At 41.5% G+C, this 23566-nt stretch overlaps 1 protein-coding gene and 3 pseudogenes across 6 annotated transcripts in view; 1 reads left to right on the forward strand and 3 right to left on the reverse strand.

Annotated features, from left to right (window-relative positions):
* Positions 1–6970, reverse strand: part of Wnk3 (WNK lysine deficient protein kinase 3) — a 135137-nt gene extending 128167 nt beyond the window's left edge. For 5 of the 6 annotated variants that reach the window (XM_029473231.2, XM_029473233.2, XM_029473230.2 and 2 more), the window contains exons 1-2: positions 6823–6970; positions 6046–6274 (exon numbers count right to left, since the gene is read on the reverse strand). The gene's annotated coding sequence lies outside the window, so the exon portion shown is untranslated. The remainder of the gene's footprint in view (positions 1–6045; positions 6275–6822) is intronic. The other variant, XM_029473229.2, reaches the window with a different exon arrangement.
* Positions 6971–9667: 2697 nt separating this feature from the next.
* Positions 9668–10067, reverse strand: LOC110287362 (small ribosomal subunit protein eS12 pseudogene; annotated as a pseudogene).
* A 21-nt stretch (positions 10068–10088) lies between these two features.
* Positions 10089–14700, forward strand: LOC110286423 (serine/arginine-rich splicing factor 10 pseudogene; annotated as a pseudogene).
* A 5772-nt stretch (positions 14701–20472) lies between these two features.
* Positions 20473–20893, reverse strand: LOC110286422 (small ribosomal subunit protein eS25 pseudogene; annotated as a pseudogene).
* Positions 20894–23566: the final 2673 nt, after the last annotated feature.

The raw sequence follows: 23566 nt of genomic DNA on the forward strand, positions 1-23566 counted from the left end.
CTGAGCTTTTTAAGAGTTAAGAGTGCTAACTGCTCTTGCAGAGGGCCAGATTTGGTTCCCAGCATCCATATGCAGCTCACAATTCTAGAGTAACAAACACCCTCTTCTGACTTCCACAGGCACCAAGCATGGAGTACACATATATACATGTGAGAAAAACATTCATACAAATAAAATTTCTAAGTCTTTTAAAAAATTGCTCAAGAGGGACTGGAGAGATGGCTCAGGAGCTAAAAGAATATGGTCTGCTCTTCCAGAGGCACTGGGTTCAATTCCCAGCAACCACATGGTGGCTCACAACTGTCTTTAACTCCAGTTCCAGAAGATCTGACACCCTCACACAGACATTTGTGCAGGGAAAACACCAATGTACATAAAAATAAAAAAATAAATAAATAAAAAACTATTCAAGGTCATGCTTGGATACACAACTTTGAGGGCAGCCTGAGGGGTGAGGGGTGGGGAACGAACAAAAGAAAAAGCAAATGGCATCAGCAACAAAATAAAAGCTATATAACTAGATTCCATGATACTTCAAGACAATAGTGCCAGAAAACACACCATCAAGAGAGCAGGCAGGCTGAGCCAGGGAGATCAAAAATTCAAAACTTTTCCTGAGCTACACAGCAAGAGTCTCAATAAAATAAAATACCAAAAACCTTCGATCAACCAAAGTACAAAGACTGGGCTGTAATGTAACTCAGTGGTAGACTACCTATCTATCATATAGATTTTACACCATAAAAAAGAAAAACACTAATAGAATAGGAGAATGTATTTGCAAAGGATATCAACTGTATCTAGAATGCAGTTCTTAAAACTCTTATAACTCAAAAAAAGAGCCACATTTTAAAATGAGTGAAGGTCTTTTAAGATCTAGAACTCTCTCCTATGTAGACCAAACTGGTCTTCAACTCACAGTGGACCACCTTCCTCTACCTTCTCATTGCCTGTCTCAATGGCTTTGCTGTGCTCAAAGGCATGTACCAAACCACACAAGACTGATGTCTTCCCACCATAAATTAAAATAAAGTTCTATAAACCATCAAAAACTTTCCTATAATTCATTTAAAAAGGCAAGCAGATTTTAAAATGAACAAAGTCTTAAATAGATAGGTCAAAATATTTCTTTAAAGAAGAAATATAAGTAGACAAAGCAGGAGTAGATGCCCCACCCACATCATTAGTCATTAGGGAAATGCAAATCAAAACTACAATGATACCACTTCACAGCCACCATGAGGCCATCATTAAAAAGAGCAACAAGTTTGGGGAAGAAGTAAAGAAATTGGAATCCATATATATTGGGTATGATAATATATAATGATAATGTATAACAGTGACACCTCTGTAGAAAGCAGTTGGTATGTGTTCTAGTAATTTCTTTTCTAATAACATACCCAAAATAAGTTAAAATGAATGTTCAAACAAAATCTTACACATGAATATTTACAGCAGCACTACCCATAAAAGTTTAAAGGTGGGAACATTCCAGATATTCATGAACTTATGAATGGACATACCCATACAATAGTATATTACTCAACCATAGAACAGAATGAGACATGCATAGAGGGTGAATCTCAAAAACACATTAAGTAGAAGAGGCTGGACATAAAGGCTGAGGATATGGCTTGTGGGGGCCTGAATGTGAATCCCCAAAACCCAGGTAAAGCCAGGTGATGTAATTTCAATATTCCTACACCAAGTTGGGAAGTGGAGACAGGAGAAATTCCAGATGAAATACCCTTTCTCAAACAAGATCATAGGCAGAGACTAGTTGCCTTAGATTGTCTTCTGACTTCTGTATATATAGCATCCACAAAATACATGCTTGCGCAAGCGCTCACACACACACGGTGGGGGCTCATGTAAAGATTTACAAGAAAAAAGTCTAACATAAGAGGTTTAGGGTTAGTATTATGATTAGAGACTGAGCAAAGCCATTGAGATGGCACATAAGGGCCACTGGGTGTTAGAGGGAGGAGAATAGGAAGCGAACAATTAATGAGTACGTACAGAGTTTCCTTTCAAGGTGATGAAAACATTTTGGAATTAGATACTTGCCCCAAATACAGTAAAGTTATTTAATGCCAAAGGCATATACTTTTTTAAATGGTTTAAAACCAGGTTTAGTAGCTCAGGCCTATAATCCCAGCAATTTGGAAGACTGCAGTAGGAAGATCACAAATTTAAGGTCTGCCTAGGCTACAAAGTGAGGACAGCCTAGGCAGCTTATTGAGACCCCTCTCAAAAAGAAAAGAGGGCTGAGGATATTAGTCAGTGGCAAACTGCTTTCAGGGCATCTGTAGAGCCAACAGGTTCGATCCCAAGTACCACACAAAATAAAATTATTAAAATCGCACATTCATAACTGAGTTTTATCACAACTTAAAAGAACCCATGCTAAAACATGGCAAAGATATATTTCATTTCTTCTAAGACTTTTTAAAGGAGATGGAGTGGGGATGCATGTATTTCCCTACATAGAATGTTTAAGTAGCAGGCAGAAGACCCTGGATTCAATCCCAAACACAGTTTCTCTTAAAAGGTGAAAGGGAGGGTCTGGAAAGATGGCTCAGTGGTTAAGAGCACTGACTGCTCTTCCACAGGTCCTGAATTCAATACCCAGCAATCACATGGTGGCTCACAACCATCCATAATGAGATCTGACGCCCTCTTCTGGTGTGTCTGAAGAAAGCTTCAGTGTACTCATACACATAGATAATAAATAAAACCCGCTACGTAGACCAGGCTGGTCTTGAACTCACAGAGTTTTTTTTTAAAAGGAGAGGGAGGGGCAACAAGAATCGAACAGTTTATATGGAAAGACGGGAAGAGGGAAAAAGTTTCAGAAGGATTATATATCCCTGAAAGAGCATTAAAGGCTCATTTCTTCAATAAGTCTCTCAACAACTTCAACATTTTCCAAAAAAAAAAACTCATATTTACAGAACTATGAATATTGTACTCATATATGAAACCCAAAAATAAAAATTAAATTTAAAATACCATCAATTCTAATTTCAAAATAAATGCCTTTATATCTGTCCTTTAGAGCTATCAAAGTTAGTTGCTGCCTAACAATATATGATATCTTGACTAAAAAATGGGCAAGACACTCTCTTGTGAAAGAATACTGGCTTTTAGCCAGGAGACCTAAAGATCTCTACAAATAGAGCTGAACACTTAATACTAAAATAAAAAAAAAATTGTTACACACAATTCGTCATACAAAACCATGTACACAAAAACTTAAGTTCTCTACTTTAAAAAAAAAAAGATTATTTATTGTGTATATAGCATTCTGCCTGCATATATGCTTGCAGGCCAGAAGAGGGCACCAGATCTCATTATAGATGGCTATGAGCCACCATGTGGTTGCTGGGAATTGAACTCAGGACAGTGCTCTTAATCTCTGAGCCGTCTCTCCAGCCCCTATGTTTTTCTTTTTCTTATGAATCCCTGGCTGTCCTGGAACTCAGTATGTAGACCAGGCTGGCCTTGAACTCACAAACATCTAACTACCTCTGTCTCCCAAGAGCTGAGATGAAAGATATACCACCACACCAGACTTCTTTGACCTTTATAATCTCTTTAAAATATGAAGACACGTGAGGACAGTGTAAAAGTATGTGTAAAGTATGTAGACAATCTAAAGAGGGGCACAGTGGAGAAGACAGCAAAAAGATGAAAGGAGAGGCAGAAAAGGCTTTTAGAAGACAAGCCTATAACTTCTCTTCAGCTTCACTCCTAGCTAAAAACTAGGAGACCATCTTTCCTGGAAGAGTTACACATTTCGAAGCTCCCACTGTACCTATTTCTGCTCTATAATAATGTGTGCTTGATATTATATATAGGCATGTGTGAATATACACTACCCTATATATTTATATTCATACACAAAATATTCATCTCAATCTCAAACTAAACACGATATTAACCTTTGTGTTAAAACTCTGAAGTAGTCACAGAAAGGAACATACTCTTTTCCATTTCAAACCAGAAAGCAAGAAATGTTCTTAAATGTACACTTCCACAAACTCAGATGTATGTCAGCAAGACCTGCAAAAATAATCATGAAAAGTTAAAAATCCATAATCATTAATCGTGACCTAGAACAGAATGAAAACATCACAAGGCCTCCTTACCAGAAGCTAAGTAACATATTCAGAGAACAACAAGTCCAAGTAATCTATTGTAATTTAAAGTTACACCAGCCACAGATGCAGCTCAGTGGTAAAAGAGTTGCCTAGCATGTTCAAGGCCCTCATGAAACAAAGAAACAAATACACTAAAAGCATGCGCCACTTTTCTCAGAAAATAAACTTTAAAATAACCCAAAACACTGGGTTATCACTATTAAACACTCAAAATCAGATTTTGTACATTTTAGCTAAGATTTAATACAAAGTGTCTTTCCCTTTGGCTGTCCAGTTTAAACAAATTTTAATTTCAACAATCCAAAGAGTTACAGACTATCTAACAACACCTCCAGCCATACACTAAGGTCTGCTAAAAAGTTCTCTTTATATTAAAAATGTAGAGGCAGAGGCAGGCAGATTTCTCTGAGTTACAGGCCACCCTTGTCTACATAGCAAGTTTCAGGCCAGCCAGGGCTACATAGTGAGACCGTGTATTGAAAACAAAACAAAACAGTACCCATGAAAAATGGATAACAAAGCCTCCAAAGCAAGTTTCAGGCCAGCCAGGGCTACATAGTGAGACCGTGTATTCAAAACAAAACAGTACCCATGAAAAATGGATAACAAAGCCTCCAAATATTTGATGCACAGATTTTCACAACCCAAGACTATTGATGGATTCATGCAACTGTCTCAGCAGTAACCCTTAAGGAATCACACCTGAAGGCTGAGGCAGAAGGATGGAAGAGAATTCAAGACCAACCTTGGCTACATAGTGGATTTCAGGCCAGCCTTGGGTACAGGACGAAGCCCTGTCTCCAAAAAAAAAAAAAAAAAAAAAAAAAAGAAAACCGACAGGGAGAAGAGCAAACTCGCACCTCTTTTTTAACAGTGTATCGACTGGCAAGATACAGAAAGACACACTCTGGGGGTTTCTGCTACACTCCCACTACATAAATGTTTCACAGCTCTTAACTAAACAAAACCTCATTCAATACAGCGAAACCACCTCGTGACTTTTATCCTACCCCTATCATCTCCTCCCCTCCCCATTCCCAGCAAGTCAGTCACAGAGCACACACCACACCTCTCAATTCCTTTGCACCTAACACAATTTACACAGTCTGCTATATCCCTCACCCAAATTTCAGTCCTATCGACCCTCCTACATCAAATGAACCTCTAAATTAAGCCTATTCTTTTCCCCATTTCATTTCCATCAATATAACACATCCAAACCTTGTTGAACATCCCACACCCAAAGCGATTCTTTTAGTAGCACCAATCTCACTTAATATAATCTCTTTGGTCCCTTTGTCAACCATCTCCTGTATCCTCACCTTCCCTGTCTCTTGGTCTTCCATCAACTGCCAAAGTTACCACCCTCCCCAACAGAAACAAAAAAGAAGAAGAAACGCACCTTAACCTCCGATCTGTCCTTCCCCACTCTCCCCCCCCCCTTAATTTCCCTCTCCGTATTCCATCACTTCGACTCCAGCTCTTACAACCCCAAGACCTGAGTCCGGCCTCGTCCAATACCTTCGGGTGACTGCACGCACCATGCCTTGGTCAAGCAGCTCCCCCTTAACAGACATACACACACACATACAGAGAGAGAGAGAGAGAGAGAGAGAGAGAGACTGGGGCGCTTACTCTGAACAGACTGTTGGCCGCCGCTGCCTCTTTCCATTCATCCTGGGCCCATTCATCGCTCAGCCCGATCCTGGACACGCCCCCCGGCCTCCTCCCTCTCTCAGGGTCCCGGGCTGGCCGGGACCCTCACCTCACTAGAGACTCTGACCGCTAGAGAACGACTCTATTCAGTTCTCCCTCGCTGTCTCTCAAGCCTTCTCCAGCCCCCCGACCGGCTACACCTTAGACTAGACACATACACATATACCTCCTCCTCTAACGCCTCCTCCGATGCTTCTCACTCCCCTCCTCGGTGTCTCCGGCTCGTCTCCGAGTCCTGTGCGCGTGCGCGCGTCTCCCCGCGAGCCCACCGAGCCAGCGACCGCGGTGAGGGGATGAGCGGGCGGGGTTAGGGGGAGCAGGGTGCGAGCCCAAGCTCGCGCTCGCCCCGCAGCTGACCGGGCGCACGCGTACTGAAGCCAGAGAATCCTGATGGACTGGAGAGGGGCGGGGAAGGGAGAGGGAGGGAGGGGGAGGGAGGGGGAGGGGCGAGGAAAGCCAACTGAGCAGCCCGAACTCTGGACGGCCCCTGGCAGAGCGAGGTGCCCGGGGGCTGCCCGGCTGGCGCCTGCGCACACCTTCCCCGAACTCAGCGCAGCGCGGTGGATGCGCGTCGAGGAGAGAGAGACTCCTCTCCCTAGCACGGGGGTGGGGCGGGGGGAAATCTCAGCGAGGAGCCACGCAAGACACTGCTCGTGTGCTCTGAAGCACTCGTCCTCACGGCTGCTTTACCCTTGTTCCCCTCAAGAACAAAGAAGGAAATCAAGCAAAAGAGGTCCAAGCGCCACACCATTGCTTGGCCACCAGCAGCCCACTTTCACCTCTTTGGAAACCATTAAGTGAAGCCGCTCTGTGGAGATGTGGTACCCACCAGTACCCCTTCACCCACCACCCCTTACTCACTTTTGCTAGGTCCCGCTTTATCTCGCGAGACCCATACCTGCCAAATTGGGGATTAGAAGTCGAAGCACAGATTTACAAATACCTGTCTCCTGGTTACGTTGAGAGGGCACCGGCCATGGCATATACCACCGCAGCCCCCCCGCCCCCAGGACCTCAGTGCGCGCGGGGGAGGGGGGGCAACAACCAAAGAAGGGATGGGAGAGGGAGCTAACCGATTTTTGACGGCCTGGAACCGCTAGGCCTAGGCACGTGGCCTGTGCCTCGCAAGCGGGTGCGGTGTACCCTGGGAATTGTAGTTTTTGTTTCCACCTCTACCCCCCCCCCAACTATACATAGGCCTCAGACACAGAAGGGGGGGATTACCGACGCCATTTTGTGGGGAACAATGGCCAATGGCCCCAGTGAAGACGGATGGGGGAGGGCGCAATGGTTTAAGGGTTCAGTTAGCCTCTACTGGCCCCTCCGTATCATAGCAACCCCTTCAGAAGCCTGGCCCCGCCCCCTTGCTACACTGCTGGGCTTCTGGACTGCTAGCAAGCAAAAATGCCACTTTCTCCCAGTGGCTAGACCAATCACCCATTACCCACCTCCCTGAAAACTCCTAGTTCCTCAAATCAATAAATGCTGCCTTCTTCGAGCTTTCACTACATATGAGCCTCAGCTCGGTGGCTTTAAGAACTGCTTCGTATGCTGTATGAGGCATGGTGAGGAATGGGTTTGGGTTTTTGTTTTTTAATGTGTAACAACCCTGCCTTGACAGAAGGGGAAACTGAGGCTCAAGGAGGAGAAAACAGACAGGACTTGCTGAAGGATGGCTAACAAACACCAATCAATAGTTTCAAAGATTGTCAAATTATTTCAAGACTTATACAGTCTATTACTCCCATGAGATAATAAATAGAAACTGTGGCCACCTTTTTAACTTCTCCAGGTAGACTGTTCCTACTACTATTACACACATCTGTCTTCAAAGACCTGGGTCACTTGGGTCCTGCCTCTATGCCTTCTCTGAGCTTGATGATACAATCAACACAGAGCAATATTTAGGAATGTTAGCCCTTCAACCCACGCTGGTGCGAACTCTTCTAGGTAGACTCCCTTCGACTACCAAACACTTGTTCAGTAATTATTAAGCAGTGTGTCACACAAACACATACAGTTTTAGAAATTTGAAAATCATACGGATCTGTATCCATCCAAGTACAGCTCTTTCTCAATGGAAGACTATTTTTAAATGTTTGTAAAAATGTTTTATTCAATTCTTTTTTACAAGTTATTTTGAAGATCTTTTTTTATGTGTATGAGTGTTTTACTTGCATATTTGTATGTGTACCACGTGTGTGTCTGGTGCCCACGGAGGTCAGAAGAGGGTATATGTCTGGTGCCCACAGAGGTCAGAAGATGGTATTGAATTACTTGAAACTGGAGTTACAAATAGTTGTAAGCTACTGTATGGGTACTGGAAACCAAACCCGGGTCCTCTGCAAGAGTACACATGCTCTTCACTGGTGAGCCATCTCTTCAGTCCCCTGTAGACTTAGGATTAATATATGTGCTGTCCAGAACTAGGCACAAAATGCCATTGTAGGCAGAAATGAGAGTAAGTAATTATAGTTATCACCACTATATGTTAGAAAGCTTTCCCTTCCTATCCACTGGTTTTCACTGTCAAGTAGCAATTGTGATAATCCCATTCATCTACCAGAAAATTTTAGTTATTATTAGCCACTTCATCTACCAGAAACTTTGAGTCATTATTAACCACTTGTAATTTCACTTCACTTTATAATATCCCATAGAAATATCCAATAACCTAGTTATGTTTGGAAGCACTACTTCTGAGAAACCACAAAGTTTTCACTGGAATTCTTTTTGGTGTTCCCACACACACACCAAGGGTGGGGTGGTGGAGATAATGAGAGTGTTTGAAACAAAGGTCTTCTGTAGCTCAGGCTGACCTTGAGCTCACAATGTAACCATGAATAACCTTAATCAAATTCCTAACCCGAAGGCTGGGATTACAAGATGTGCCACCACACCCACCTGAATCAATTTTAGATGTCAGCATCCCAAGATAATCCCCATATTATTTGTTTTCTTGCCTGGCCAATTCTCCCTTGAGATATTACAAAATAGACTATGGGAGAGGTAGAGAAAATATATGGAATAAAATACTATATATTTCAAAAGAATATTGAGCCACATGTGCTTTCTATTAACTGTTACTATTGTGATAAAGAAGAGCATGAAATGTGTTTCTTATCCAGTCACCCACTATTTAAAACAGCAAGTCTAAGGGCATGAATTTCTGGATGACATTTTCTCTAAGAAAGCCTTAAATTTGGGAAGAGTCTCACCAAGATCATCTAGGAGGTATTAATGCCCATCTTCCTCCCAGCACAGAATAGCAGCTCCCTTTGGCTTAGTGACTTACTTAGAAACATGCAACTGTGCAGTTTCCCTACTCTTTCTCTATATTGTCTGTTCTTCTCTTCAAAGATACAGTGTTTCCACGTGTGTCCAGGGCATATGTCAGGAGGCAAATTGCTTTGGCACCTGACTCCTGGGAAGTACAAATGTAAATAAGCCCACCTTGCTTCTCTGTAACTGTGAAGTGTCACAAACCTAAACTCCTCTAGAAAGTATACAAGTAGCAGAGCCCCAAAGTCTGAAGGTGATTGCTGAAACAACTGCCCATTCTCTTCAATAGGTTAGACCCTGGGGTCTGTTTCCATCCACAGCACCACATAAGCAAGCCATTCTTGGGAAAAATCTCTGGTGTAGCAGATATAAATCACATTCTACCCACTCAGGTGTATAATAATAACAGCTAGCAATTAAATAGCATTTCCTGTATGCTTTATATGAATCCACTGAATCATAAGCATCATTCTTTCTTTTTTTTTCTGAGCCAAAATTGTATTCATTCATCTCTCCCATTTGAAGTACTCCTCAATGGCATCCTTGGCCTGAGATTCTTTGCCACAGTCCTTAACCACCACACAACTGCAACCAACCACTTTCCATGGCTTGCCCTCTCCATCGATTTTTACAGAGACCTACCCTTCCCCCAAATTTCTTGTTGTCATCAATCTTAATTAGGTCGATTTGGTGCTCAGCACAAAGTGTCTCCACCAGCATGACGTACATGTGCTCATAACAGTTGGATGGAAGCACACAGAGATGGGCTTGGTGCTTGTCTTGGGCTTTGGCAGCTTTGCGTATGCCACGTGCTAGGTCATCGTGGATGATGGCAGTCTTCAGTACCTCTTGTAGAGCAGTGTTGACAGCCATTACACCTCCAGCAGCTACACCTTCCTCAGCCATAGCGGTGTATTATGAGTCTCAATGAATCTTGAATGCACCCGAGCTTCTGTCTTTGCGCAACTCGCAACTCGGTGGCGACAGAAAAGTATAAGCATCATTCTTTTTTTTTTTTTTTTTTTTTTGGTTTTTCAAGACAGGGTTTCTCTGTATAGCCCTGGCTGTCCTGGAACTCACTTTGTAAACCAGGCTGGCCTCGAACTCAGAAATCCACCTGCCTCTGCCTCCCTAGTGCTGGGATTAAAGGTATGCGCCACAAACGCCCGGCTAAGCATCATTCTTAACATCATTGTTCACATTTGTAAACCACAGCACAAAGATGCCTTGCCCAAAAGCAAATAAGTAGCAAAGCTAGATTTTTGAACCTGTGCTTTTAGATATTTTGTTGCTTTTGAGGGGAGCAACAGGTGAGACAGTCTCATGTGGTCCAGACTGGTCTTGAAGTCACTATGTGGTTGAGGATAGTCTTGAACTCCTAATCGCCCTGATTCTACCTCCTAAGTGCTGGTACTACAGACATGGGCCATCACACTCCAACTCTACTGCATCTTTCTATATTGTCTAGCATTCCCAATTTGTGTCCTAACATGCTTCCCTGTTCACAGGGGCAAGAAAAGAACCTCTTCGGGCGGTGGTGGCACATGCCTTTAATCCCAGCACTTGGGAGGCAGAGGCAGGCGGATTTCTGAGTTTGAGGCCAGCCTGGTCTACACATAAGAACAAAGGTATTACTTTCTTGCTATGAAGCCATACAGCTTAGCACTCAGCAATCTATTACCTATTCCCACAGTTTCTTTATGCTGTCAAACACTGTGTTACACTAGTGCTTGCCACTGATGTGGTAACTTTTTAAAGACTGACTACAATAGCTCTTGTTCTCCCAGGTTTTGCTTCCTACCCTGAGATGGTGCCAGAAAGCAGGATACAGACCCCTTCTACATGTCACCCAAGGATATCCCTATCCACATTGCATTATCCCCAGCCTTAAAGGACAAGAAGTGCCAAAATACTTTGTATATATAAAAGGGATAATTTACTTTGTATAAATGCAAAATAAATTGAATCACTATAACTAAGAAACACTTGCATTCCCATGTTTAGTATGGCACTACTCACAACAGCCAAGATATGGAATCAGTCTGTGTCAATCAGTGAATGAGTTGTTCATTGTGTTGCCCAGTTTTTTATGTCAACTTGACACAAGCTAGAGTCATCTAGGGAAAAGGCAGTTCTGAATGACCTGTAGGCAAGCTTCTGAGACATTTTCTTTTTTTTTATTAGGTATTTTCCTCATTTACATTTCCAATGCTATCCCAAAAGTCCCCCATACCCTCCCCCCCCCACTCCCCTACCCACCCACTCCCACTTTTTGGCCCTGGCGTTCCCCTGTACTGGGGCATATAAAGTTTGCAAGTCCAATGGGCCTCTCTTTCCACTGATGGCCGACTAGGCCATCTTTTGATACATATGCAGCTAGAGTCAAGAGCTCCGGGTACTGGTTAGTTCATTATGTTGTTCCACCTATAGGGTTGCAGATCCCTTTAGCTCCTTGGGTACTTTCTCTAGCTCCTCCATTGGGGTCCCTGTGATCCATCCAATAGCTGACTGTGAGCATCCACTTATGTGTTTGCTAGGCCCTGGCGTAGTCTCACAAGAGACAGCTATATCTGGGTCCTTTCAGCAAAATCTTGCTAGTGTATGCAATGGTGTCAGCGTTTGGAGGCTGATTATGGGATGGATCCCTGGATATGGCAGTCTCTAGATGGTCCATCCTTTTGCTGAGACATTTTCTTGATAAATGATTATTGTGGGAGGGCCCAACTTATCGTGGGCTGAGACATCACTGGGATGATAGTCCTAGGTTGCTTAGGAAAGTAGGCTGAGCCGGATGGTGGTGCTGCATGCCTTTAATCCCAGCACTTGGGAGGCAGAAGCAGGCGGATTTCTGAGTTTGAGGCCAACCTGGTCTACAAAGTGAGTTTCAGGACAGCCAGGGTTATACAGAGAAACCCTGTCTCAAATGAAAAAAAAACAAAAAACAAAGAAAGAAAGAAAGAAAGAAAGAAAGAAAGAAAGAAAGAAAGAAAGGAGAAGAGAAGAGAAGAGAAGAGAAGAGAAGAGAAGAGAAGAGAAGAGAAGAGAAGAAAAGAAAAGAAAAGAAAAGAAAAGAAAAGAAAAGAAAAGAAAAGAAAAGAAAAGAAAAGAAAAGAAAAAAGAAGAAAGGAAGTAGGCTGAGCAAACCATAAAGAACAAGCCAGTAAACAGCACTGGTCTGCTTAGCTCCTGTCTGCATGTTCCTTCCTTGAGTTCTTGCCCTGACTTCTGTTCAAGAATGGAAAGTGACCTGAGAATTGTAAGATGAAACAAAATTTTTCCTCCCCCCTCCCAAGTTGCTTTTGGTAATGATGTTTTATCACAGCAATGGGAACCCTAACTAAGACAGTAAAGTCAATGCAGGACATAAATACCATGAATGTTATCAAACCATAGAGAGATGGAAATCCAAGGTGGAGAGTTGTAGATCAATAGTACGATGCCTAAACCCCTGAGTTTGCTACCTACTGCTACTGCAAAAATAAAATAATTGAAATAAAAATAAAGGCAATCCCAGGGTTGAGGATGTAGCTGAGGGCTAAAGTACTTCTCTAGAGGGGTAAAAGAAGCTCCAAGTTCTATCCCCAGCGTAGGAAAAGAAAGAAATATCATTTATGAGCAATGAGGTAGAATCTGGAAAACATAACATTACATGACATAAGCCAAACTCATAAAGACATGATATCGCTTATGTGTGAAACCTAAGAAGTAAAGTCAGAGTTGGCTCTGCAGGTAAAGGTGCTTGCCTCCTAACCTGTAGTAGATCCTCAGCATTCACACAGAAGTAGAAAAGGCTCCACAAATTTGTCCTCTGACCTCCATCCACACGAATACTATGGCACAATTATTTTTAAATAAATAAAGTCAAAGAAACTGGACACATTGATATATACCTATAATCCTAGCACTGAGACAGAGGTAGGAGAATCACTGAAGGTTTATGGCCTGGCCAGCCTGGTCTACAACGCAAGTTCCGGATCAGTCAGTGCTACATAGCAAGACATTGTCTCAAAACCAACCAAAAAAAAAAAAAAAAAAAAAAAAGCAGTAAGGTGTGGTAGCCCATAGCTTTAATCCCAGCACTTCAGAGCCAGAGGCAGATGGAGATCTATGAGTTGGTCTACAGAAGCAGTTCCAGAACAGCCGAGGTTACCGAGAGAGAAAAAGCCTGTCTCAAAAACAAAAAACAACAAAAGAAAAAAAAACTAATTAAAAAAAAAAAACCTTTCAGGCAATGCTGGCCCTTGTCTTTAATCCCAGTACTCAGGAAGGCAGGAGTCTAGCCTGATCTACAGAATAAGTTTCAGGACAGCCAGGGCTACACAGAGAAACTTGAAAAACCAAAACCAAACAAACAAAAAATAAAAACGAACGAACAAACAAAAACACCACAACTATAAAAACTAGGGTCAAGGTGCTGGAAAGATGACTCAGTGGTTAAGAGTACTGACTGCTCCTCTAGAGGACCCAGGTTCAGTTCCCAGCACCCACAAGGCAGCTTCCACCAGCCTGTAACTCCAGTTCCAGGGGATCTGGCACCCTCACACAGACATACATGCAGCCAAAGCACTGATGCACATAAAATAAAAATAAATAAATCATTAATTTAAAAAAAAAAAGAGGGATGTGTGCCGCCGCCAGAGCTGCGGACGGTTTGCCCGAGCCCGTTAGCGCCACCGGCCCAGAGTCCCGCCGCCACCAAGTCCCGATACCTGCGCCCCCCCTAACACGTCTCTGTTCGTCTCTGTTCGTCAGGAACGTGGCAGACGACACCAGGTCTGAAGATTTACGTCGGGAATTTGGTCGTTATGGTCCAATAGTAGATGCCTATGTCCCACTTGATTTCTACACTCGGCGCCCAAGAGGATTTGCGTATGTTCAATTTGAGGATGTTCGTGATGCTGAAGACGCTTTACATAATTTGGACAGAAAATGGATTTGTGGGCGTCAGATTGAAATCCAGTTCGCACAGGGGGATCGGAAGACACCAAATCAAATGAATGCCAAGGAAGGGAGGAATATATACAGCTCTTCACGCTATGACGATTATGACCGGTATAGACGCTCTCGAAGCTGGAGTTATGAAAGGAGAAGATCGTGGAGTCGCTCCTTTGATTATAGCTATAGGAGATCTTACAGTCCTAGAAACAGTAGACCGACTGGAAGACCACAGCGTAGCCGAAGCCATTCCGACAATGATAGATTCAAACACCGAAATCGATCTTTTTCAAGATCTAAATCCAATTCAAGATCACGGTCCAAGTCCCAGCCCAAGAAAGAAATGAAGGCTAAATCACGGTCTAGGTCTGCATCTCACACCAAAACTAGAGGCACCTCTAAAACAGATTCCAAAACACATTATAAGTCTGGCTCAAGATATGAAAAGGAATCAAGGAAAAAAGAACCACCTAGATCCAAATCTCAGTCAAGATGGCAGTCGAGGTCTAGGTCAAAATCTAGATCAAGGTCTTGGACTAGTCCCAAGTCCAGTGGCCACTGATAGTATAAATTACGATACTTCTAGGCATGGATCATTCATTTACTCATAGTTTGGTATACTTAAATTATCAGGAATACAATGTTGCAATGATGCGTTTAAAAACAAACAAACTTAACTTGTTAGTTTTCCCTGTACTGGGCAATGGTTATAATTAAAATGATACGCTGTTGAGAAGCCAAAAAAAAAAAGAAAGAAAGAAAGAAAGAAAGAAAGAAAGAAAATTGGATTGGGCAGTGAGCAGGATGTAAAGTAAATGTAAAAAAAAAAAAGTGTTAAACTAAATTCAAAGTAAAGAAAGAAACTTATTTTCTGCTCCATAGAAATGGACACCAACTTGGGCTACATGGGAGTATGTCTTAAGGTGGGGGGGAGAGTCTATAGTTGTAAAGAATTGTGGATGATAGGTCAGGGATGGACAAGTTAAGGGATACATAATTTCACTTAAATAACTTAATTTTTCTTAATTTAACCATTCACAAGCTTTTAGTTAGGAAAAATAAGTTCACAGAACTGATTATAAAACATGGTTGAGTATAGCTAATAACATTGTATATCTTTGCTGAAAGAATACATATTAAATATCCAATTAAAAATAGTATATGATCCAGACATGGTGAGACATGCCTTTTATCTCAGTGGTAAAGAAAATCTCTGAGTTCCAGATCTATATAGTGAGACTTTGTCTCAAAAAAACAATAATGTATGAGGTGATCTACATGTTACATGGTGTCATTTAGCCCCTCTACAATGTATATGTTTTGATACTGAGCATGGAACCTAAGGACTCATGCATGCAAAGCAAGTGCTGTACCACTGACCCATATCCTGGGTCTTCTATTTCAGTGGGAGAACTTCAAGTTTTTCATAATCCCAATTACTTCCCAAACGAAGATTTTTGTGATGAGAATTCGGGAGACATACTTTTAATCACTCTCTTGGGGATAGAGCTGTATTAGGAAAAAAAAAAATACTTAGAGGATGGTGACTCTCTTCTGGTATCAGGCTGGCCCTGAACCCTCTATGTAGCCAAATGTGGTCTTGAACTCCGATTCTCCTACCATCACCTCAAGTGCTGAGGTTACAGGCATATGCCTTCACACCTGGCTCTGTTGGAAGTCTTTAGCTCTTTGCTTTGAACATTTCTCTCTACTTAACCTTTTCTCACCTGCAGATAGAATAGAAATTGCACGCTTCTGTCCTGGAGAGATGGCTCAGCAGTTAAGAGCACTGACTGCTCTACCAAAGATCCTGAGTTCAAATCCCAGCAACCACATGGTGGCTTACAACCATCCATAATGAGATCTGATGCCCTCTTCTGGAGTGTCTAAAGACAGCTATAGTGTACTTACATATAGTAATAAATAAATAAATCTTTGGGCTGGAGCGAGTGGGGCTGGAGTGAGTGGGGGCCAGAGCGACAGGGGCCAGAGCGAGCAGAGGTTCTGAGTTTAATTCTGTACAGCTACAGTGTACTCATATACACAAAAATAAATAAATAAATCTTTAAAAAAAGAAATGCACACTACTATATATCATTCTAACTGTATAGAATAAAAGAAACAGACAGACAAACACAGAGATACAGACAGCAACAGAGAGACTGAGACAGAGAGAGAGAGAGAGAGAGAGAGAGAGATTCTGCTCTAACCCCCCTAATCCACCTCAGTCACATGGATGACATTGTTGTCTTTTTGCTATGAGAGCTATCCTTTATAATAGGATGTCTGATAACATCTCCGATCTTTGCAAGAAAATGCTAGCAGCACTCACATACTCTTGCACACGTGCACACATATGACAATCAAAAGATGCAGGTATTTCTAAATATCTTCGAGGCATGGGCTGGAGGTGAGAAAATATCTCATGGTTGAGAAATCACTGGGACTTTTGGTTGTTGTTTTGCTGTTGGAGTTCTGGGGGTATACCTAGGACCTCACAGACAAATTATCAATGAGCTGTTTGTCCCAGCTGATCATCATTTTTCTTTAGGTTGGTTTTCTATGCTTCCTATCACTCATAAACTGTATAGTAAGATGTGGTTGAGGAGACAAGACAAAAGCAAGAGCCCAAAGGTAAGAATCAAGAAGCATATCGTTCTAGTTTCCAGTTTAGACTTTAAACTGGAGAGAAACATTCATTTTAGGCTATTTTTGACTCAAATACAATCTAATTCCTTATACTAGGGCAAGATCTGGAGATTTTATTGTTCCTCCATTGCTGTATTTTTCTCAGAGATTATAACTGTTAATGTCATCCAGCGGCCTGTTGTAAGTACATGCACACACAATATGATGGAAACCAGTACCTCCATTTATTATCTGGGGCCAGAAGTGGATGCCTCTTGAAACCCCATGAAGGTCTGGAGGTGAGCAGAGATAATGAAAAGGGACCCAATTAGATATCTTGTAGTTAGTGAATTATCTACCAGTTTGTAGATCTTGCCATCTGACACATCTCAGGGTGGAGATGTAACCATTGGGGTAACCTTCTACTTCATCTCTGTGGTAGGGCTTAGCATGTCTGAGGCCTTGAACTCAGTTCCTATCCCCCGGGGTGTGGGGGTAGAAGCTAAGTCTCTCTGCTTCCTAAGAATTACTTCCCAAGGAAAAAGCAAAATGGCAGTGATGGAAGACATCCTTCCAGCAGCAACAGATTTGGAAATGCACACTATCCACCAGGCCCCCTGGTTGATAATTGAGAAAGATAGATGATGCTTGGATATATTCAGGGCTTTAATTTTCCCATAAGACTCATTTATTAATAGTAAAGACTGGATATTGTAAGTTTCATTAAGTATTGATTATATTGTGGTATATTACATTGTTAAATCCAATATGTAAAGCTGCATTGGATAGACAATCCATTGTTTCCAATCGCCCCTTTGTTCACTTCTCACACAGGCTTCTCAAGAATTCCCACTCCGTGGGAAACGGGCCTTATTCTCAAGCCACCACCGATTGGACCAGAGTAGATAGCTGTGTTAATTAGTTTCTTATTCCTAAAAATTCGTATGGGAAAGAATGTGGAGGACAGATAACTGTAGCACTGAGCTACACTTTCATGCCTCAGCAGCTTTTTTTTAAACAAGGACTCACTCAAACAAATAATCGCAGCCAGCTAACTGAACTACATCTCAGCCTTGAATTGGATTTTAGTAATGGGAGGTCAGTTTCTCTTTGGAGGCTTCTTTTCTACATAAGGTAAACTCTAGGTATTTATTCATTCCAAGGTGGTGAGTCTTATTTATAAGCTAGAAACTCTAGGTAGTGTTTATAAAAATGTGGTGAGAAAATCTACTCAGTCCAGTAACACAACTGCTTCTTTTGCCTTCTGCCACTGGTCCTGCATAATAAAATAGGTTGGATTATTTAAGTGAAAGGTTATCATCTGTTGTAGATTCTCAAAACAACACTGTGCCTAGTAAGCTCAGTCTTTGGTTTTGTTAAGCCTTAGAGCCGTCTTTTAGGCTCCAGGGTTGAGCCTCCCATAAAAGTAGCTCAGATTCTTGCTGTCTCTGGGGTAGTTTCTCTTTGGAGGGAATACCAGACTTCTGTACTTTCTTCAAATCCATCAGATTTCCAAAACATTACATCTATAGAAGAGATGGCATTCTTTGCTGCTTCATTCTAAACAGCCCTTTGCCATCTCAGGCAAATTGATCTACTACTTTCCCCAACAGTACCTTAAATAAAAATATGAAAACAAGAGGGGAGAGGAAAAGAGAGATCTTGTAGTTTTTGGCTAAGACAGCCTTTCTGTTCTCTGTTTACATAACTAAGGGAACTGGCTACATGATTTTTCTGGATCAAAAGTCTACAGTGAGTCACAATCTTCATTTCTAGACTTCAAAGTCATTAAGACTATTTTAAAATTCCACTCTGCTAGGCATGACGTTAGCTTTCATAAAACAAACAAAAACCCATGGGGTGGGGGGAGACAAGAAAGGTGTAATTCTGAAGATCGTGCTTCTTTCAGCATACCTCAGGAATTTCCAGAGGTAGCATGCCAAGTATTTGGGTCACAGGGATACAGACCGTCCCTGAATTGCTTAATAACAGATTTCGAGGACTATCTTAACTTGAGTCCATCTGCCCAGATCTTTTACCTAAATATGGTAGTGTGAGCAAAAACTCGTGAAAGAAGTTGTGACTGCAGAGACTGATTGATTGACTGATTAGAACTGCAGAGAACTGTGGAGAGATTAGAATGTGAAAGCTGCAGGCCCAGAGGCTAATTACCTTATCTTGGGCTAGCTTTAGGCCCCAGAACAGCCATTGCTTGCCCCAGTTCTGTGTTGGAACTAACATCCTGTGACTAAAAGATACAATCCTATTAACTTAGCAGACCACCAGCTCCCACAAACCCAAACGCAAAAAAAAAAAAAAAAAAAAAAAGTCATCAGACAGAATCTTGGGCCATGAAAAAGATCCCCCTATATTGCTGTAACTGTTTCTCAGATGTACTAGTCAATAGATTTTAAGCTTGCCTTGACTTATGACTGTCTTTGGACTCTAAAACTATAAAACTCCATAAAAATGCTTCCACGTGGGAACACAGAATTTCAGATAGCCTAAATCTGTGTTCCTGGGCCTTTGGTTACTCAAAATGGTTCCAGAATAATCTTTCCTTTAGGGGAATACAATTTAACTGAAAAACAGATGTCAATAATCAACATGTGTGTCAGGGCTAAAATCTTTTTTTCTAGTCTTTTTGGTTGTGAGCCTAGTGTTTAACAACTGAGCCATCACTCCAGCCCTCTTCTTCCAATCTTTAAGATGCTAAAGTTATACTATGCACTTTCTATATATCCACAGATAGAAATGCACTCTCCTATACTCTAGAGAGCTAACCTTTTGTTCCCCTGAGTCTTTTAGCATCCCTTATAAAGTTTAGCTCTTCATATCTCCCTGCAACCACTTACTCTACACAGTTTAGACACTAGTTCATGGAGCTCATCAAAAACAGACAATTCAGGGATGGGAAAGATGGCTCAGAGGTAAAGAGCACTGGGTTAGAGTTCTAGCACCCACATGGTGGCTCACAACCATTTGTAACTCAGTTCCAGGGGGGATCTTATGGCCTCTTCTGGCCTCCACAGGAACCAGAAAAACACACATAGTCTATACACATACATGCAGGCAAAACACTTGTACACATAAAATATAAATAAATAATTTTTTAAAAGAAACAGACAGTAGAGATAGCAGTCAAGAATGTGGTCTTTGAGGCTTTTAGCCCCAGTCTTTAGTCCCAGCACTCAGGAAGCAGAGGCAAGTGGAACTCTGAGTTCAAGACCAGCCTGGTCTACAGGTCTAGTTCCAGGATAGCCAGGACTACACAGAGAAATCTTGTCTCAAAAGAACAAAATGACAACAATAAAATATGTTATCTGCTGTTATGTTTATCAACTACCATGGGTGATAGCTAAATTATTTAGCATTTTAAGGCTTACCCTCATAACATGGTATGCTGGGAACACGGGTCAGTTGTAGATTACTTGATTAACAGTACGTTCAATGTTCTGAATTATCTCCAGTAACACCTATAAATGAAAGAGGAAAAGAATCATGAATCACAACTATTTAATTTGAAAAATAAATGAGATATAAAGCATATAGAACATTTATTAGCTGGAGTGGGAGAGAGAAGTGGAGAGTGAATAAATATATATGCATGTATCATCACGAAACCTATTAATTAACATATACAATCAAAGCTTTTTTTAAAAGATCATGAGACCACCTCTGAGATTAAGCATATTACTATATTTCTATGATTTCTAGAACCGTTAGCTAAATTCTTTTTTTTTTTGATTCAATAAAGTTTTATTTTCCCAAATGCACAGCTGATTGAACCTGTTCGTGCATCTTCACCAGCAGCTGGGCCATCTCCGCCCTTTGTGTTTCTGGGGTAAATGACTTGGGCTCTGTGCTTTGGAATCAGCTTGATAAGTCCTTCACTAAATAGCTCCTAAAGGGCTGCCCTGGCCAAGGAACCACAAGTCTTTAGTCTCTTGGAGACTACAGAAATAAGCTTATAGTTGGGAACTTCCTCACAGAGTTTGTTGTATATAGCTTTGTCAAACAGGATAAGATTGTTCAATTTGTTCCAAACTTTGCCTTTGGACCACTTCTTTTTCTTTTTGGCTTTGCCACCAGATTTATTTACTGGGTCTTCTTTTCATTTTGGCCGACTTTCCGGCATCATTCTTCTTCTTGTCGTCTTTGGGCGGCATGGTGAAGCTCAGAGAGTAGTGTGGACCACTGCAGCCTCACTAAGATGGGGGGTGGGGGGGAAGGAGTTAGCTACATTCTTACCATTTAATGGGCCAGGCAGGCAGTTAAAGGAGGTGGGTGGGGCCTTGATGTCCGACCCTTCTCTATGAATCTATATAGACAGTTGGTGGTTACTGGGTGGAGGGAAGACATTTATTTTCAGTAGTATAGCCTTTTGTAAAGGTAGCCATAGTCCTATAAATCGTTCCTTACTCGTGTTCATGTAAGAAACCCAGTGGGTCACCAAACACACACACACACAAAAAAAAAAAAACAACAAAACAAAACAACAACAAAAAAAGAAGAGACATAAAGTAGGAGGGACACTAGTTGGGAAGTAGAGGGAATCAGCAGGAACTGGAGAGGAGCGGAGGGTACTGGAGACTGAGTATGCTGAAAATACATTATACATATGTATGGCAATGTCATCATTAATCTCATTATTTTGCATAACTAATTTAAGCAATAAAAACTTTTTAAAAAGACTACTAACCCACCACTGAGACTAAGCATGTTACTATATTTCTGTAATTGCTACATGCTTTTGCTGTTTTACTTATTTTATTTATTTATTTACTTATTTTAGTCTTGTGGATCAAATCTAGGGACTCACATAAGGTATGTAAGCATTCCACCACTGAGCTACAAAAACCCAGTCCAAATAATTGCTTTTAAATTTATTTTGTTCTATTTATTTTTTCTTTGTTAACTTGTGTGTGTATGTGTGTTAATGAAAATATGGAGTTGAGAGTATAACTCAAGGGTACAGGTACTGTCTGGCATGCTCAAAGTCCTGAGTTCAATCTCTAGCACTGAAAAGAAGAAAAAAAAAAGGAAGGAAAGAAAAGAAGAATCAAAAGGTCACAGTGAGAAAATTTTCTTGAGTTTGAGGCCAGCTTGGACTATACAGTGAGGGTCAGGCTGACCAGAGCTACATAGCAAGATGTCTCTAAAAATAATAAAAAAACAAACAAGACAAAAGAAAGGGGGGAAAGCAAGAGGGTAGTAAAAACACAGCTTCACAACCCTATTCCCATGCTCCTTTTTCCTCCATTCCACCTCTGAAGTAGCTATCACTATCACTCTAGCAATTCAAGGTCAGGCCCAGCTACATTTAGATACACTGTCTCCAAACAAATCCCAGGTCCACAGATACAGCTCTGTGGCTAAGAACACAGGGTCCTCCTCCTGAGATCCCGAGTTCACTTCCCAGGAACCACATGATGACTGATAACCAAGCACGACTCTGATTCCAGGGCATCAGATGTCCTCTTCTGACCTCTAAAAGGATCAGGGATGTACGTGGTACATAGACATACATGCAGGCAAAACATTCATACACATAAGAAAATTACAGATAGTTTCTTCAAACTTCTTTCAAGTCAATTGTTTTCAATGGCTATTACAAGACCACTGTTCTGATTTTTTTTAATCATAGAGTAGCAAGTTTTTTTTGTTGTTGTTTTTTGTTTTTGTTTTTTTGTTGTTGTTGGATTTTTTTTTTTGTCTGTTCCAGAGATTAACTAAATTGAAACATACAGGGTGCAGTCCTTGGCATCAAATTTCCTATACTCAACCCTTTTCTTACTGAATAGTATTCCACTGTGTGAGCATACTGCAATTTGTTTATCCCACCATTGAAAGACATCTAAGCTGTTTCCCATTCGGGGTTGTTATGAAGAAACCTTGCTATGGTGGCCCAACTTGTAAAATGTTCACAAGGCATCACTGTCTCCCAGTATGCATTGTGCCCTCTTCTGTAGAAATTTCAGGTAAGACCATACCCTCCCACTGATGCCTTGATTGTATTCCCGTGACACAATCCTGTATCCTGACACAGAAACATTCAGCCAAAACTGTGGTGGTGCAAACTAATCCCAGCACTCAGGAGGCAGAGGTAGGCAGATCTCTGAGTTTGAGGCTACCCTGGTCTAATAAAGGAAGTCCGGGATGGCCAGAGTTCTGTTACACAGAGAAACTCTGTTTTGAAAAACCAAAAAACCAACCAAACAAACAAACAAACAAACAAAAAACCCAACAACAACAAAAACATGTTTGGATCATCCAAATTATCCAAATATTGATTGTAATAAACATTTCATATTTTAAATTACAGATGAATTTTGTTTTGTTGACGTTCTAGAAATCAAACTCTGAGCTATATACATAGTAGACAAATACTCTACCAGGGAACTACACTTCCAGCTACTATGAAAATAAATTGGGTGTTTCTGACACAGGGATCCATGTATCCCAGGATGCCCTCAAATTTGCTATGTAACCAAGAATAATGTTGAACTCCTGATCCTCCTGCTTCTATCTCTCAAGTACTAGTATTACAGGCTTGTGCCACCACCCTGCCTGATTTAGGAAAGCGTGTGTGTGTGTGTGTGTGTGTGTGCACGCGTGCATGTCCAGTGTATATAAGGAGGCCAAAGGAAACATTGGGTAACATTCCTTAGACACTGTTTATTTTCTATTTGAAACAGGCTCTCTCATTGACCTTGAACTGGCCAAGAAGGCTGTCCAGTGAGCCCCAGGGTTCCATCTATCCACTTTCACACTGTAGTTATAAGTGTGTGCCTCTCTGTGACTAGCTTTTTTATGTGGATTCTGGAGATTGAACTCGGGTC

Source organism: Mus caroli, unplaced genomic scaffold (genome assembly GCF_978045245.1).
Source record: "Mus caroli unplaced genomic scaffold, Mus_caroli_1 scaffold_5, whole genome shotgun sequence".
Taxonomy (NCBI): Eukaryota; Metazoa; Chordata; class Mammalia; order Rodentia; family Muridae; genus Mus; species Mus caroli.